Source organism: Schistocerca piceifrons, chromosome X (genome assembly GCF_021461385.2).
Source record: "Schistocerca piceifrons isolate TAMUIC-IGC-003096 chromosome X, iqSchPice1.1, whole genome shotgun sequence".
In the NCBI taxonomy this organism is placed as follows: Eukaryota; Metazoa; Arthropoda; class Insecta; order Orthoptera; family Acrididae; genus Schistocerca; species Schistocerca piceifrons.
This window is the reverse complement of record NC_060149.1, coordinates 659,521,969-659,541,993: the sequence shown is the minus strand read 5'-3', so window position 1 is coordinate 659,541,993 and position 20,025 is coordinate 659,521,969.

The window sequence follows — 20,025 nt, the reverse complement described above, 5'->3', positions numbered from 1 at the left end:
TTCCTCCTCTTTTCATAACAAAAACTCTCAGTGATGTATAATGTTGTTGTTATCAAAACTTCTTGGTGTTAGCTTATCGCCAAAGATGTCGTATTTGCCAAGGTAACTCTTCCCTACTTCATATTATGATATCTGTCTTAATTGACTATAAGGTGGTCGTTGGGGTGCTATAGTATGTAATATATGAACAAAAGATAAATTTTCCCACTTGACCTATACCTTGTATATGGAGAAAAAATAAACTTTTCGCACTTCATATGTGCTTCAGTGTGATTGTTTATAGAGATTAGATTTTAGTTTTTAAGTTTCACCTACCACTAGCCATCCAGTCTGAACTAGTTGTAAGTATGTGAGTTCCACCAATTAAATTTTTTGTTTATGTTCACTTGCTTGTTGTAGTGGAAAAAATGTTTATAGCCATAGACTTCAATGAAAAATATATATATGTTCACTTCGTTCTTGTAGTGTAAAATGTTTAGAGCCACTTACTTCAGAGAAATATATTTTCAATTGCTTGTGGTAGTGGAAAATGTTTTAGAGCCACCCACTTGAAGTAACTATTTTCACCTTTAGTTAAAAGTGTTTCTTTTTTTTTTTTTTTTTTTTTTTTTGCCAGGTGGAACTTCACTCGCGATAGTATTTACCTTATAAGATAGTGTAATTAGGTTGTAGTACCTCTGCATTAGTTGTAAAATTTTATATATATATATATATATATATATATATATATATATATATATATATATATATATATATATATGTATACACTCCTGGAAATGAAAAAAAGAACACATTGACACCGATGTGTCAGACCCACCATACTTGCTCCGGACACTGCGAGAGGGCTGTACAAGCAATGATCACACGCACGGCACAGCGGACACACCAGGAACCGCGGTGTTGGCCGTCGAATGGCGCTAGCTGCGCAGCATTTGTGCACCGCCGCCGTCAGTGTCAGCCAGTTTGCCGTGGCATACGGAGCTCCATCGCAGTCTTTAACACTGGTAGCATGCCGCGACAGCGTGGACGTGAACCGTATGTGCAGTTGACGGACTTTGAGCGAGGGCGTATAGTGGGCATGCGGGAGGCCGGGTGGACGTACCGCCGAATTGCTCAACACGTGGGGCGTGAGGTCTCCACAGTACATCGATGTTGTCGCCAGTGGTCGGCGGAAGGTGCACGTGCCCGTCGACCTGGGACCGGACCGCAGCGACGCACGGATGCACGCCAAGACCGTAGGATCCTACGCAGTGCCGTAGGGGACCGCACTGCCACTTCCCAGCAAATTAGGGACACTGTTGCTCCTGGGGTATCGGCGAGGACCATTCGCAACCGTCTCCATGAAGCTGGGCTACGGTCCCGCACACCGTTAGGCCGTCTTCCGCTCACACCCCAACATCGTGCAGCCCTCCTCCAGTGGTGTCGCGACAGGCGTGAATGGAGGGACGAATGGAGACGTGTCGTCTTCAGCGATGAGAGTCACTTCTGCCTTGGTGCCAATGATGGTCGTATGCGTGTTTGGCGCCGTGCAGGTGAGCGCCACAATCAGGACTGCATACGACCGAGGCACACAGGGCCAACACCCGGCATCATGGTGTGGGGAGCGATCTCCTACACCGGCCGTACACCACTGGTGATCGTCGAGGGGACACTGAATAGTGCACGGTACATCCAAACCGTCATCGAACCCATCGTTCTACCATTCCTAGACCGGCAAGGGAACTTGCTGTTCCAACAGGACAACGCACGTCCGCATGTATCCCGTGCCACCCAACGTGCTCTAGAAGGTGTAAGTCAACTGCCCTGGCCAGCAAGATCTCCGGATCTGTCCCCCATTGAGCATGTTTGGGACTGGATGAAGCGTCGTCCCACGCGGTCTGCACGTCCAGCACGAACGCTGGTCCAGCTGAGGCGCCAGGTGGAAATGGCATGGCAAGCCGTTCCACAGGACTACATCCAGCATCTCTACGATCGTCTCCATGGGAGAATAGCAGCCTGCATTGCTGCGAAAGGTGGATATACACTGTACTAGTGCCGACATTGTGCATGCTCTGTTGCCTGTGTCTATGTGCCTGTGGTTCTGTCAGTGTGATCATGTGATGTATCTGACCCCAGGAATGTGTCAATAAAGTTTCCCCTTCCTGGGACAATGAATTCACGGTGTTCTTATTTCAATTTCCAGGAGTATATATATATATATATATATATATATATATATATATATATATATATATATATATATAATTTATGTGAGGAGAATGCTTACATTTATCAATAATGTAAAATGTTAAACTCTTATCTAAAAACAGCATAAGGTTGATATTTTTCGTCAAAAACCAATTATTTATCTGTAAACTCATATGTAAATGTGAAAACTGAATCATCTTACTGTAAACTGATGTTTCGCAAACACTGTTAAAAAAATTCTGAATTCAATAATAAATTCACATATTTTATTGTAAAAATGACGAATTTTGTTATTATTTCACCTCCCAACCACCATAATTCTTTTTATTAAAAAAATATTATAAATATATTTTTGCGTTCAAATGGCTCTGAGCACTATGGGTATATTTTTGCGTATCTACATGACGTGGATGCAGCCACATTGCACTGCACAGACCTTTAAGGTTTGGTGCTTTAAAAACAAATCGTTTTTGAATGACACATGCTGGACTTCGTCCGGCAGTCACAAACACTCAATGCGCCTCAGCACTCTCTTTCAGCCCCTGGCGCCAGCAGCCACGTGGCTGGCATCTGACTCATCGCCATGCAGGTGAGGTGAAAGTTGGTCTATTACTGATTCAGGTAACGTTACTCAGCACATCAAGGCTGAGGTATGTGTCTCAGACAGTTCCATTGGAATTCGCTTCACATACAATATCCCCCAATAAACTTACATTCTACCGACGTTGTGTGTCATAGAAAGAAAGAAAAGGAGTAAATTTTATAAATGATTATTTATTTGTAACCCAACTTAAAAGTAATTTTACATTCTCATATGCAGATACAAAAGCACTTTTTTGGTAAATGTTCTTCTGTCGATGGATAGATGGACATCCGTACAATTGCAGGTCTTGAATAGAAGCAAATTTAAATATTCCACGCAGGCAGGTAATCTTCGCATCACCTTTAATGTAGATGATTGTCTCCTTGTGATCAAATACTCGGAGCACTGGCACCAAATCTTTGTAAGAGATGCCAGGGTCATCCCAGTGAATTCCATCATAGAAGTGTGTTAACCACACTCCACTTCTACATGTTTTAACGCACTTCACATCCTTGAATGGTTTTGGCGATGCAGCTCTTGATGCAAATGTTCCTATTTTTCCATCACTTTGTCTGAATGCTATTAATGTACAGTCTTTAATTATGAATCACCTGCGTTCATCATAGTAAAATCCTTGAATATCAGCTATGATCCTCACACCTTGGGGTAACACCGTGATCTGCCTTAGAGCTAGCAGAGCGCTTATTAATTTATACAACTCGTGGCACTACACCAGTGAGCAGGCAGTAGTTAACAACATGATCATGCTGAACTAGAGCATAAGCTGCTGTGTGATCTGGGAAGTTTGTTGAAGATTCAAATTCAATCCGTACATCTACAGGCCCTGTTTTAATTATCTTATTCTGTATTGAACAGTCAGTCACGATTATTGGTGCTAGCTTCTTGAAACTCTGTGGACTGAGTAGGCATCTTCCATTTGCAACACCCTCGTATTGAGATGCTCGGATCTCGCATATATGTCAAATGCCAGACTGTATACATTGCTGTCCCACTGTGGATGTAGATTCTCGTATGGATAGTATTCGGGATTCAGGTAGACTCTGGCGTTAATTAACTTGCAGTGGCCAAATTCAGTGAGGCCTTTGATACATCCCCACACCTTTGAGTTTGAAATGCAATCATGATGAATCGAGGTCCTTCCAACTGCACTGATGTTTTGAAAGTCCAAGTATATGTTGATGATGTAGGTGAGACTGGGTATTCAGAAAGTTCCCATGATCAGAAGGTTAGTGGTAGATAGGTGCCAGCATTCAGAACTTTTAAGAACTTCAAGCATTCCTCATCAGCAACAGTGATGTGAGGCGTTTTCCATACTATACTATTAGTCTTCATTTGAACATTCTCTGCAGCTGTGTGGAAGAATGAATTCGCGTCATTTGCACTCTGCACCAAAATAAGCTCCTGTTTAGCGTTCGTAATAATTCTCTGCATGTCCTCAAAATAACCCATAAGCATTTTTAGTGGCACACACGCAGTAAATCGGCTGTATCCCCCCTCACCATCCAGTGCATCTGTGAACCACCCAGCATTTTACAAGCTGTTTGAATCAGAGCCTGAGTCTCAAACATATGTCTCAAGGGTCGATGTTACGCCGACATTGTGTGTGCAGTCGATTTCGATGCAGTTAAGTTCATAACATATCTCTTGAAACAAGAATATTAGAGCATTTCGCGTGAGCTTCGAGAGCGTTACCATAGTGCCATCAGCTTTCTTAGATGTACAGTCCAGATACAGGAAGCTCTTTCAAGGCAGTGTTACGGCGTCCTGAATCTGGATAACAATCCTAATTTCATCATTTTTGTTAAATGTGCTTGAAGCGTAGGGTTTGTGTGAGTGGTGTTCGTGACGTATAATTCGATCATCAACACTACTGACTGAGTTACATTGAGCGATATCATTTTGCGGTTTGAAATCTGCTGAAATCAGGAATTCGTAATTAAGGCGTGTTATCACCTTGCGCTTCCGCAATGCACTGACGGGTTGTGAGCTCGGTGTGCTAGCTTTATACCTTACTCCCATCTCGCCTTAGATGCAAGTGTACAATGATCTCTTCTCCTCAAAAGTTAACAGGATATGTAATCCAATGTCTGAACTGTCACCGGGAGATATACAGGGTGAGTCACCTAACGTTACCGCTGGATATATTTCGTAAACCACATCAAATACTGACGAATCGATTCCACAGACCGAACGTGAGGAGAGGGGCTAGTGTAATTGGTTAATACAAACCATAAAAAAATGCACGGAAGTATGTTTTTTAACACAAACCTAAGTTTTTTTAAATGGAACCCCGTTAGTTTTGTTAGCACATCTGAACATATAAACAAATACGTGATCAGTGCCGTTTGTTGCACTGTAAAATGTTAATTACATCCGGAGATATTGTAACCTAAAGTTGACGCTTGAGTACCACTCCGCTGTTCGATCGTGTGTATCGGGGAGCACCGAATTACGTAGGGATCAAAAGGGAACGGCGATGGACCTTAGGTACAGAAGAAACTGGAACAGCACATTATGTCTACATGCTAACACCTTTTTATTGGTCTTTTTCACTGACGCACATGTACATTACCATGTGGTTTCCGTTTTCAATTACGAAGTGGAATAGAGTGTGTCCCACTGGAAACGCGTCGACGTATGTGGTATCAGCATGATGGTGCACCTGCACATTCCGCAATTAACACTAGGCTGACCCTTGACAGGATGTTCGACGGGCGTTTCATAGGAAGTGGAGGACGCATAGATTGGCCATCCCGTTCTCCTGATCTTACACCTCTGGACTTCCTTCTGTGGGGTACGTTAAAGGAGAATGTGTACCGTGATGTGCCTACAACCGCAGAGGATATGAAACAACGTATTGTGGCAGCCTGCGGCGACATTACACCAGATGTACTGCGGCGTGTACGACATTCATTACGCCAGAGATTGTAATTGTGTGAAGCAAATGATGGCCACCACACTGAACATCTATTGGCCTGAAATGGCGGGACACACTCTATTCCACTCCGTAATTGAAAACGGAAACCACGTGTGTACGTGTACCTCACTCCTCATGGTAATGTACATGTGCGTCAGTGAAAAAGACCAATAAAAAGGTGTTAGCATTTGGACATAATGTGCTGTTCCAGTCTCTTCTGTACCTAAGGTCCATCACCGTTCACTTTGGATCCCTACGTAATTCGGTGCTCCCCGATACACACGATCGAACAGCGGAGGAGTGGTACTCAAGCGTCAACTTTAGGTTATAATATCTCCGGATATAATTAACATTTTACAATGCAACAAACGGCACTGATTACGTATTGGTTTATATGTTCAGATGTGCTAACAAAACTAACGGGGTTCCATTTAAAAAAACTTAGGTTTGTGTTAAAAAAATACTTCCGTGGATTTTTTTATGGCTGTATTAACCAATTACACTAGCCCCTCTCCTCACCTTCGGTCTGTGGAATCGATTCGTCAGTATTTGATGTGGTTTACGAAATATATCCAGCGGTAATGTTAGGTGACTCACCCTGTATAGCGCTTGTGGGGGCTTGAACTATTTTATACCCAGTACCGACTGTAGGGAAGAATCCGTAAATTGAGTGAATCAACGTATCGTTGAGGCATGAGTTTGTGGCAATATTGCACTCATCGTGGATTGTGCTGACTGAAGTATATCTACAGCTTGATCCGATGCGTAAAATTTACTGGCGTCCTTCACCAAACCACGATCCTTTGCAAAACCTAGCAGTGGACCCTCTGAATCTCTCTGTCTGAAGTCGATCGTAGCACTGTCTGTCCGTATTTCAGATTTAAGGGTATTAATGTTTGCCTATAGTTCAATACCTTTCCCCGACTGTTTTAAGACTTCCTTTAAATCATCAATATCGTAGGCACCAGATTGTATTTGTAGAATCTCCTTCAGACGGTCAGTTTCAAGATGCAGTTTATTGTTGCTCTTTGCGATATTTGGAATGCTGTTATACGTCTCCAGAGCAATCAGCGCTCTTTTAAAGTCAGAGTGTACGACATTGTATCTAAACCTCAAATGATGGGCGTGCGTTCAATGATGGCTCTATTATATTTGTGGATGTTCGCACATCAGCTCTGACGAGGAGGAGAGGAGAAAGCGCGCATTCCAGACTTCTCACCGCTCAGTCTAATTATAGCGTGCATTCCAGAGGTTTGCTGATGCAGGCGAAGGCTAATTTGCCATGGCTGTGATGAGGAACATAACGCAGAGATGCCCACACAGGTATGTGTTAAAGTCCTGATACCGCCAGAAATTGTAGAAGATACGTCTTTTGCTGGTGAAGTAGCGTTGTAATTCTTCAGGCGGCTGTAAATCCCCAAATGAATCGAAATATTGTACTGTATTTGCACTTTTCTCTACATACGCCACCCTGGGCCCCAGCGACATCTATATTTACAATTCCGCACTCATTAGTCCACCACATGGTCTTAGGTCATGCATCCCGCATAAAGACGCCACGGAATCCAGGAATGTGAAGTTTTTCTTTAACAATATTAACCAGATCTTTATTCGTGAGCACTCGATCAGGTAGGATAACTGACGGATTCTTGTTTTATTTATGAAGAGACCTAGTCCTTTCCCGTATGGTTTCCAGTAGAGACCCCTTCCGGCAGCTGCTGCTTCCATGCCCTGATTATGTCTTCTGGCTTTCTCTAGTTGCGCCTGTGCATTCTGTACGTTTTTGACCGGTTTGGCTACAGCTGCAGCCCCACCTGTAAGTGAACCTACCACCGACAGAGCTGCAAGGGCTCGAACGAGGAACGGAATAATTCCACCTGATGTCTTTGGTAGTGGTAGGACCCTAGGTGGTTTAATTGCAGTCTTCTTCTTGTTCTTCTTCCCCCCCCCCCCCCCTACAACACACGTTTAGCTGCACGCATCGAAGTGAGAATACAATTTTTCAAACAACCGGGTTTCTTCTTCTTCTCCCCCAAAGCTGTTCACGCTGCATTCATAATTCGTCTGAAATTCATCTCCCCCAGGCCCAACTTATTTTTTCCTCACATAGTTTCATCAACTAGGTACGAATGCAGCAATGCGCTGACCTATTCCGAGATCTTTTGTTCGTCTTATTTGCTTGGCTTGATCGGCTAATATTCGGTCGGCAATGTGGCGTGCTGGGAGATTTTTATTTGCAGTGTATGCGAGGTCGTGTTCAAGGCAGGCTTCATCTAGTAGGTTAATACCTCTATCTCCGCGTGCCAGCCGTTTCTGAAGCTTTGGCCCACAGAAGTTATATCCCGGAACGTGCAATTCAACAGGCAATTTGTCGAGAATACCACCTCCACCTCTTATTATGGTGTATCATGCATGATACGCTACTGATGAGATAGAGGTCTATGCTCCCTGTTATATACTAACTCGTCAGCGTCAATCCAACTGTTTTCTGATGATGTAAATCCTAACCATTTAACTAGCACTCTATTCCCGCGACGTCTTATCACGCTTTCGTTGAGAAATACATCTGGTTCAGAACTCTTCTGCAATTCCTCCGTCTAAAAGCATTCTGCAATTTCTTCACCCTTGCCGTCCTTTAAGATATTTGTCCTATGGTTCGTTGTCTGCACTTTGGGTACTGTGAATATCTCAGCGGACCAGTTTGGTACGTACGATTTCTCGAACGCTGTCTTCTGTTTTGAAATACGTACTAAGTCGCCTACATTGAACCTCTGTTTGCGCGGGTCGAGCATTTTAATGCGGAAATATAGTGTGTCCATGAGTGAATTATCACGAACATCGATCGGTCTCATTTTTATTGTACTATGTTTGGTTCGATTATACCGTCCAATTATCTGTGAGATGATATCTAGCCACTTGTACGAACCGCAAAGATTAAAACGCATCCACATTTGAGCTATGACTGTTCTGTTCTAACGCTCCTTGTTGCTAGCTTTCAGGTGGGTAAACGTGCAATAGTGGTGTATCCCATACCGCTCCACCACTGTCTTGAAATGTTCATTGTAAAACTCACCACCATGATAGGTTTGAAGATTGTCTGTGCATCGATTCGTTCCTTTCCGCAGCAAACGCTCAAACACTACAGCAACATCTCTACCCGGTTTAGTTTTCACAGGTAATGTCCATGCCAATTTAGAGTATGTATCAATAACCATTAAAATGTATTTGAATCCATTATTCTCATGTGAATATTGACTCATATCTACAAGATCGGCTTGCCAAAAGTCATCCAGCCCTTTAATCATAACATGCCTGCGAAGGTATGTTTTGCGTGCTGACTTGTGCAATTCTCGAACTACCGTCTCCATACTTATTCGATGATACCTCTCTCTCGAAGCTCAGAGATTATCGAAACAACGTCATTCGAATGAGCTGTATTGCCCGCAGCAGCCGAAGCCTTCAACAGTCGAAGTCTGTCTATTAGTTCATCTGGCTTATCGTGATATATACACTGCGGGAGTTGATTGCTCAGGCCTTTATGCTGAAAGTCTACACCCTCACTGACACTTTTAGCTTGCTCATTGAGTAAAGGTTTTATGATGGTAGTGCATTTAGAGTTTTCAGGCTTTTTCAGTGCTCCGTCGGGATTTTTGTACAGATCAGTCAAGTTAATTATTTCCCGATAGACTTTGCGATCATCGGCTGAGTATTTTAAGTTTTTTGATGGCCTTAGGAAGATTAGGTTCATTAAGCCAGGTGGTCTTTTAAACTCTGTATCCCCGTTGCGTATTGTGCTATCGGATAAAGTTATAGTTTGAGAGCCCTGCTGACACCAAATGTTCTATCCGGTTGGTGAATTCTGCGATTGGGTCATTATTATGCAAAACTATCTTGGTGATAGATTCGGTAACAGGTTTAAAGGTTTCATTTAGTGTTTGCTCGCGTTCTATATGCCCCAACTTCAGCAAACGTAATTTCTCTCGAACTGCTTTGCGCGCCTGAATGACTTTATGCTTTGTCGACATCTCGAAGGATACTAATCAGAGCTCTGAATATCACGTGGTTTTATATATGCTTTGTTGTACTTCTTCTTCTCCTTTTATCCTACGCCACCTTCTTCAATAACAACGGCCTCGGCTTCTATCACGCCCTCAATTGCGCTAATTCTGTCCTCTACCGGTTTTGGTTAATGGCAAGAAGTTTCTGGGTGTCCTTTAATTCCCTTGCAACTTTAACTAGTCTGGACTCAAGATTTTTAAATTTGATATCGGTGTACATTCGGGCACTCTGTCTTTGCACACCTAATCTATCAGCCTGAGCGTCCGCCATGCGTGCGAATTTGTCCATGGTGAAATGTTAACTGATGGGATAAGGTATTTTCGTACGTTTATATATGGAGAAATCCTTGGAAGTTCCGGCTATACCTACCGTCATTTAGTTTACGGGTTTTATCAATAACGAGAAAGCCGTATTGTGAGTGGTTCCAGCAATCAGCACATATCTTTACAAATTCATTGTACGACATGTCGGTCCCTACGTGAGCATGGTAAATGTGCTTTAAATTGAGGTTGTCTTGGTTGAATGCTATAATGAAATTTGCGTTGTCCCTCACCAGCTGTTTTGTGACGTTTGACTCAGATAAAATACATCAACACCCATATGACGGCCAAAGCAGAAATATTTACCAATTTGATCTTGCTTTTCAACAGCGACGTCGTCAAATATGAACGCTGTGTTAGGCTTTACCCCCTCAGGTGGGGGGACGTCGTCGCTTTCACTGAAGGCTCTGTGCGTTACACCGTCTACTCCATTTAATATTTTCTTCAGTAACTGGTACCTGGCCTGAAAGAGTGTTTTGGAGAAGACGAAAAGGTGCTCGAAGCGGACTCCGTCTATGTGCGTTAACAGGGCCATGAGGACATTTGTCTTACCACAGCTGGATGGACCTACAATTATAGCTCGTATGATGTCAGGAAGGAGTGGCCCTTTCTTGTTGGTCTTCTGGTCTTGGTCATCATCACAGGACCATTCACCTACAACAAAGCCCTTGAGGCGAGGGTGTTTCACCCAGCCCGCCATGATACCTACAGTGGTAGGTCAAGGTGTGGAATACGCTTTTATATGATTAAAAATATGTGTTTGTGTGTAGTCACTATAGCGCAGTCACCTTACCGACTGAGCTACAGCGGCTACACAATAGAATGAACTCGAGGTGGTATATTTAAAGGGAAGGCATTCATATAGATTAACGTAGGTGACTTTTTGTGTTGACAAATAAAAAACACGCAATGACAAATTTAATATTATAAACTAATATATTTATTTATTAAAATATTTACAAATATGATCACCATGAGAAAAAATCAGTACATTCTTTTTTAAGCGGTGCAGCAGAAGTACAGTATTTGGAAAATAGCTGCTTCTTGTATGCTTGAAATTCAGCACGTATATCTCGTAATGTTATGGGTGAATTACAATAGTCCGGTATTCCATCAGTAAATTGCTCATTCAGTAAAGGTTGTATAATGGTTGTGTATTTAGAGTTTTGCGGGTTTCTAAGTGTTCCGTCAGGATTTTTATACAGCTCAGCCAATTGTAGTATTTCACCATTCACTTTGTGATCATTGTAGAGTATTTTAAGTTTTTTAGGGGCCTTAGGAAGATTAGATTCATTAAGCCAGTTGTTCTTTTAAACTCTGTATCCCAGATGCGTATTGTGCTATCGGATAAACTTATAGTTTGAGAGCCTAGCATGTACGGCCTCTCCCTGCTGACACCAAATGTTCTATCTATCTTACACGCCCCATACTGGTTGATGAATTCTACGATTGGACCATTATCACGCGAAACCATCTTACTGATAGATTTGGTAACAGGTTTCAAAGTTTCTCTTAGCGTTTTCACGCGAGTCCATGTGCCCCAACCTCAGCAAACGTAAATTCTCTCGAACTGCTTTGCGCGCCTGAATGACTTAATGGTTCGTCGACATCTCGGAGCATACTAATCAGCGCTCTGCATATGACGTAGTTTTATATATGCTTTATTGTTGTTCTTCTTCTTCTTGTTTCCTACACCTCCTTCTTAAATAACAACAACCTCAGCTTCTATCTTCCCCTCAATTGCGCTAATTCTATTCTCTAGCCGATTTTGGTTAAGCACAAGAAGTTTGTGAGTGTCCTTTAATTCCCTTACAACCTTACCTAGTCTTCCCTCAAGATTCTTAAATTTCATATCGGTGTACATGCGAGCATTCTGTCTATACGCACCTAACCTCTCAGACTGAGCGTCCGCCACGCGTGCGAATTTGTCCATGGTGTAGTGTCTACTGACGCCCTCAGCTACTTTGTACGTTTGTATATGGAGAAACTCCTGGAAGTTCCGGCTGTACCTATCGTCATTCAGTTTCCGGCTTTTATTAATAACGAGACGCCCGTATTGTGAGTGGTTCCAACAATCAGCACATATCTTTACAAATGCTTTGTATGACATGTCGGTCCCTACATGAGCCTGGTAAATGTCTTTTAAATTGAGATTGTTTTCTTTGAAGTCTATAATGATGTTGGCGTTATCCCTCACCAACTGTTTTGGGATGCTGGAATATGTCTGACTGAGATAAAATACGTCAACGCCCATATAACGACCAAAGCAGAAATATCTGCGGATTTGATCCTGCCTTTCAACAGCCACATCATCAAATATGAAGACAGTGTTAGGCTTTACCTCTTCAGGTGGGGGGACGTCGCCGTTTTCAATGAATGCTCTGTACGTTACACCATCTACCCCATCTAATATTTTCTGCAGTAACTGGTACTTGGGTTAAAGGAGTGCCTTGGAGAAGACGAAAAGGTGCTCGAAGCAGACTCCGGCTATGTGCGTTAACAGAGTCATGAGGACATTTGTCTTACCACAGTTGGAAGGACCTACAATTATCGCTGGTATGCTGTCAGAAAGGAGTGCTACATTCTTCTTCTTCTTATTGGTCTTCTGGTCTTGGTCATCATCACAGGACCAGTCACCTACAACAAAGTCCTTGCGGCGAGGGTGCTTCACCCAGCCTGCCATGATACCTACTGTGCTAGGTACTGGCGTGCAATAGGCTTTTATACGATAAATAATATTTGTGTGTATCCAGTATAGCGCAGTCACCTTACCAACTGAGCTAAAACGGCTACACGATAATATTAATTCCAAATGGTATATTTAAAGGGAAGAGTGTCACGTACATTAACGTGCATAAACGTATACTAACGTGCATTAACGTATGTAACATTTTTATCTAGAGAAATAAAAAAGACAAACAGAAATTTAAGATTATAAATATATTTATTTATTCAAGATATACAATTATGATCAGCGTGGAAAACAATAAGTTCATTCTTTTTTAAAGGGTGCAGCAGAAGTACAGCATTTCGAAAATAGCTGCTTCTTGTATCCCTCAGATTCAGCATATATATCTCGTAATGTTATAGGCGCATTGCAACAGCCTATTATTCCATCACTAAATTTGAGTTCAACATTTTCAACACCTATGCGAGGAATAGCACAAGACTTCGGCACTGCAGTTATACATGTACTTAAACAATGATCTATATCTTCTATGTGAATGCTGCATGTGTGAAGCCAGTTGATGATGTCACTGTATACAGCTTGAACATATGGGCCCCATCTATTTAGTCTCTCTATTGTACTAGTTACTGCCACGTCTAGATTGAATAAGTTATCAATAGTCGAGCGCTGCATGAAAATACTATGACCCTCAGCACTTTTAATTCTTATAGTAGCATGATCTTACATTGATAGAATACTCACAGTTAGACTGCCGCAGTACATGTCCTGGTAGGAGTGGGATGGAGCGTATTCGGTAGTCATATGCTTCTTGATGTATGTTTTTACACGACAGAGTTCATCCCACTCGTAGTCAGAGAACCTAACTTTAATATTTTTGGGCACATTTTCGAGCAGTAACGCAGTTGACAGGCTACTGTCTTGTGTAACTTCAAGTCCTACATGAAGACGTTTTGAACCACTAACTGTTAACACATAGCATGAGACGAACAGTAAAGGCTGTGGTGCACTGGAGGTCGGTATCTTCTCATCCACACCAGCGCGGTTAGCCTGCTGTTCTTGCACTGATGGTTGTACGTCTCTTGTGTGATGATCAATGGACGGCGTGTACAAAGGAGTCCAGTATTGTGAAGCCACCTCAAATGCAGTCTCTGGCACTGACATTAGCACCTCGCTATCCTGCTTCAGCATTCTGAAAAGCTGTACTGCAGGGTCCTGTGTGGAAGAGTCCGAGATCACCACATGTGTGGGCCCCGACAGGTTGGAACATACTGATGCTGACATCACGGGTGACGCTAGCGGACAAAGAACAATATTCATAAGCATAACATGCTGCTGCTACAGAAATAATAATAATAATAATAATAGTAATATTGCAAAATAGATACTTTTCTGCTGCTTCCTCCCCCTATTCTGCTGCTGCTGTGGTGACTGACACTTCATCTTGACTGACTGACCTGAACAGAGATCGAGCAGTGGCTGAGTCCTTCTTATATACCATCCACCTACGTCATTATGATACCGTGTTCATATTGGCTGAATCGTTTGATCACATGACCTATCGAAGCACCCTCTAGCGGTGAGCTCGTGAACTAAATCAGTTCTTCAGTCTGCTGGATCGGAGACAGTCGTCTCTTGTGGGCTGGGAGCTTATATGGTGCTTTTAGAAAAGGTAGACAGTTCCAACAATAACAGATGTTTCCATGAGATGGGTAATGCATCTTTAAAGCATCTTGCTGGAACGCATTTATTTGCAAGACTGTATTCTTCCTCTGCATATGTTCGAACATTAATGCGCACTTCCATTCCGCACGTAGGAGGCTATGGGGGCAGTCCTCGACTGTATGCTTACAAACGACATAGATGTTAAACTCACCCCACTCAAACACCAATAACTCATTGATAGAACACATTTGGCATAGCCACGAGGATGGGGGGGGGGGGGGGGCTGAGCAGCTGATGTTCAATTGTATATACGGAGTATACGAATATGCGTAGACCGATGCAAATTGACATCAACTGGACGTCTCTTCCGTTTTGGGAGAGTGAATGCTTCATGATGAATATCTCGGCAGTTTGCGCATGTGCATGAGCATGTGCTGGTTACGATATGCATCCTGGCTCCATCCCTCTGCATTGCCGAAATCTGTGGAACAGAATTCTTGTACCTATTCCTCCTACACTCCTCCATTATCATATTCTTCCATACGTGATGTAGTGAACCATGGCTACAGTCGTCTCTCGAATGTCTACATGTAATGCAGCTATTGAAAGCTGCTCTATCCTTCACATTCATCTCCATGATCGAGGACATGACGATGGTTTGACAACGACATCTGAGCAAAGGCTGAATGTGCACCACCAATTCTGGTCATCTGAGTGGCGAAAAAAAATAATTTGCGCCGTCTTGGATAACGGTACTCGTGTCATCAGCTGATGTCAAGACAGCATCCTCTGTGTACCAAGCCACGTGGTGGATACACTGAGTGCAGCCATCTTGAATATCAGTACTTGCGTCATGATCTGACGTCACGGTGGCGCTCTCTGGTGATGATGATATGAACTAAGCCAGTTGGAATCCAGACACAGTGGTGAAACTGGTTAAATAATAAAGAGAAGTCCATTTTTCTCGCCATTTTCCTAGGTGTGACGCATTATCACGTTGGAATTTGAACTTCGTGTCATTTTTCGGGCGAAGGGGGGTGTGGCACTTTCCTGCCAAAATTCAAACTTCAAGCCAAAATCCGACGTCTTGGATGACGTCATCGCCACCATCTTGGATAACGATACTTTGTTCCACAATCGGTGTTTTTCCAATACTCATAGCTACCTTGACCTGGGCAGTGTTGTTGCCTTTGAATCAAGTTAGAGCATCTTTTTGAAGACCCGAAAAGTAAATTCTTTGTATCAGAAGTAGGATGTAGTTATTAACTTAAATCAGTTAGAAATCAAGTATATCTGGAATCTACATACTTCAAACTACATATTTTGCGGTTTGATGTTGTGTAACATTTTGTGGTTAGGTGGATAGTATTTTCAAAAATGTAACGCTTTGGACAGAGTGAGACGGAAGTTATGAACACACTGAGGTATTGTCAGTGTGACCCACGAGAGCTTTCCATACTCACACGTCCAGTGTTGCTGCGTAGTTATGTTAGAGAATAAAATCTGTGTTTTTACATATTTTATTATTTTATTGATTAATATTGACTAGAAACTGTAAAAGCAAACTATGTATAGCTGCTTTCTCTGATTGCGCCATGAGAGAAGAAGATCCTAATGAGTGAGAGGCTTCTTCCACTTGACCAAACATGCTGTTAATCTCTAGTCTAAATGAGAAAAAAGGAGTTGTGAATCTGCATGAGTCTAGAGACTATATCAAAGCGAAAAACAGGCATAAAGTGACACACAACAGCCACCAAGTCCAATCACCGACTCTACAGAGAAAGAGGAACTTGCTGTGAAGGTGAATAATTGGCATGAAGAAAATAAACTAACAGTAACAAAATATATTAAGAGATCATTCGGTATGCTCAGTGGTGAAAGTTCAGAAGAAGAAAAATAAGAGGAAATTACGATATCAAATGACAAAGACTCTTTGGCCTTGTTGCCTGCATTAATTTTTGAAAATCTTGAATGTCAGACAAAAACTGGGGAGTGCATTCTGATGGAGCTTCAAGGAAAGGAGAGAGTCGTTTATATACAGGTTGGTTTCAATTAAAAGTTTCACTACTTGAGCCAGGGTAGACAGAAACGAATTTAAAGTATGGGTATCCAGTTATTTTTATTTTTTAGTTTACTGGCTTTCAGAACGTTACCCATACATCCATATCAATAGCTTAATGTCAGTTACGACGTTACAAACGTGAAGACAACATAACACCTAATCCCCAAGAGGAGAAAATCTCCAACCCTACTGGATATCGAACCTGGGCTCCTTTGGTACCGAGCTTAACAGAATGATGTTCAGAATATGCGCTGCAGGATTTGTGTTGTTAGTAGTGTTAGTGCCATGGCTTGCTGTAGAGTTGATACACGAGTATCAGTGTGGGTATAGTTGCAGATAGTCAACATGACTCTGGACAAGGTGAGCAGGACTTTACTTGTAAAGCTGTTTTAACAAAACAACAGCAACAGTGCTGCTCTTCGCGAGCCCTCTTTCTGCACTGGGGTTGAAGAAAATAATTGAGAAGTTCGAATTAATTGGCGATTTGGGGATTGATCGTGCTAGAGGCTGACTGCCAATTACGCCACAATTTGTTGAAGTTACTGTTACCATGGCAGAGAATACGGGATGCAATGAGCCATCTCCAAGCAGAACACGAACTGTGTCACGACAGCTGAACATTACACAGTCCATCATTCGAAAAGCGCTGTGAACAATCTCTAGTGTGATTCCAGGCTGTAGACATCACATTGACCAACGTTTCTAACCTGAAACGAAAATTCGGTTTGCAGTTAACAGATACTACCCTCTGATATGGAAGTTAAAATGTGTTCCTTTAAATGGGTTACTCGTTATTTCTCTTCTGCGTGTCATTACATTTGTTTCCACGAAGTTTCGTTGTCCCATGATGACTCGTTTTTCATGGGGGCCTTCTCACGTAGCGAAAGATTAATTATAAGCACCCTGTAGATGAAATTTTGGCTGAAAAAAAGATACTGATTGTGGCTTTGAAGGCCGTTTCATAAGACAGTGGGAAAGGTCACATGACATAAAATCTGTTTTTTCGGATGCAAAATGTGATTCATGCCATCACGTTCCATTAGTTCTCATCACGCTATTGCGCTAATATGCTTCTAAATGCATTCTTTAAGAGTGCACGCCTAGCTCCACGTCCTGTACGGTTTGTAGCTCCCAAGAAGTTCACCTTCGATCGTTCGTGATGGTGCGAATCATTGTGATCACTGTGACGCTCCATTTTTCATTCTGTTTTCATGGTGCAAGTTAATGGTTTGTTTTGAACATTTCGTGGGTGTCGATGATGTCTATTCAGTGAAGTAATACAAACATCCCGTACAAGACTGATCTCTACAGCTCCCGAACACTCATTTTCTGCCCCTCCCCCCCCCCCCTCCCCGATGCAAATGGTGAATCATTAGCAGCTAATATTTTTTTCTGTCGTAACTGTTAACACAATACTTTCAAATGAGCCTTACTAAGGATTGAACTTGCGACCTCACACTCAAAGGGTTACTTGTCAGCTGCCACCCAGATTAAGTTTCGCAGCATAGTGGTTTTTCGCATGAGCCAGAGGATATGTGAACTGACCACACAAGAGAAACGTGGACGCCATGGAGAGACGCCATGCTGTGCTATTAGATGAGGGCATACCCACGTATGTGCTGAAGTTGTTGGAACAGCAAAGAGATTTCCTGAATGTCGTCTATGTTACTACCACCATCTGCACCTCCCACTTCCTGCCAACACCCCAGTCCCTGTCAACCCACCGAACTTAAACGCCCAGATGGGATAGGCCAACGCCATCCCGACAGTTAGCAGAGCGGTTCTTCCAGTACACACGCCATGGAGGTCAACACATCATAGGCCTCTAAACATACATGCACCATGAAAGAGTTATACCAGTTTGTAGGAAATTGATATTTATACAGGTATCGTTGGAAGAGCCAAAATTATAAACTTTAGCGGCCTGTGGGTGAATTTGTGATGTTTCAGAGCAATTTCTCTGCTCAGCTGGCAAGGATAGTAAACAGGGGACATGTCTATACTAGAGCATGAAGTATTTGCGATTTTCATTCCGTGCACTCAGTCTTGACAGTAACCGTGCGCCACAGACAGGTGTGTGAACAATATATGCAGATGTCAGCTTTTGAGAGACAAAGTGTAATTTGGTTCAAAGAAGTCGGTTGGTGTAATCGGCGTACCGCTCACTACCGATATTGGCTTGAACGGCTGAATCATGGTCGAACACAAAGTCAAGAAGTAAGCGTTTGACTTAGAGAGACGACAGAATGAGAGGACCGAGCAATGGTCAGAGAAACACTCAGAGCTCGCGATAGTAGAATTGTCTTTAGTGATGAGTTCCACTTCGAACTGAGTTCCAATGACCAGCAAAGACGTGTCCGTTGACCCCCAGACTGGCTGGATGCCAACCTGACTATCGTGAATCATACCACCCGACAACAACGAGTGATGGTCTGTAGTGCCACTTAATTTGATAGCAGGATCCCTGTGCTTGTCATCTGTGGCACCCTTAGAGCACAGTGCTGCATCGACGATATTCTATGCCCGGTTTTGTGGCCCTTCATGGCAAGCCATCGAAGGCTTACATTTCAGCGAGTTAATGCCCGCCCACACACGGCAAGAGATTCTGCTGCTTGTCTTAATGCTTGCCAAATCCCACCTTGGCCAGCAAGGTCCCCAATCTCTCCCCAGCTGGGAACATTTGGACCATTGTGGGCAGGGACCTCGAACCAGCTCTGGATTTTGATGATCTAACGTGCCAGTTGTACAGAGTTTGGGACGATATCCCTCTGGAGGACATCCAACAACTCTGTAAAACAATGCCAAGCCATGTAACTGCATGCGTGAGGGCCACAGATGGACCAACGCATTACTGGCTTCATCATTTTGTGAAGCATTTTTCTGGATTAAATCATCCAACTTTCGTGAACCTGTAATAATATGTCTATCTCTAAATGTAAGTTGAATATTACATCTACAGACTTCGTCCAGTTCGGATAGTTCCATCATGGTGCGTCTTTTTTTTTCTCTTTTTATTGTATTCGTATTCCTTCAGTGAAAGACAGTGATGTTAGAAAGACTTCCACCCACAAATTTCATTCAGCCAATAGGGATATGTCTGCTTCATAGCTTTCAGAATGTTAACTAAAGAACAAATTGAAATAAAAAAAATAGGTAATAAAGTAGGTACTTACATTTCTGTAATCAGAAACAATTTTTTGTCAGGTCCTGACCAGCCTCCTTGGAAAACACTGATGGATGCATGATGTGCAGTTAACTTACTACTATCTCAGAATTCACTCTTCCCCTAGCCGAAATCGACAATTTCATAGAAAAAAAAACCGTTTTTTTTTTTCACTGTGGCTCATTCTCCCCCTAAGCCACAATTAGAGAATACACTGAAGGACCATTTAGTTGCCAACTCGTTTGTAGAGCAAATTCACAGGAATGTGTGAAACATATATTCCATTACAATAAATTTTATCTTAGATCTTTAATAACGCCATAAGTTATGGTGTATGCAGCGTGTTATCGTAGTTAGCGTCA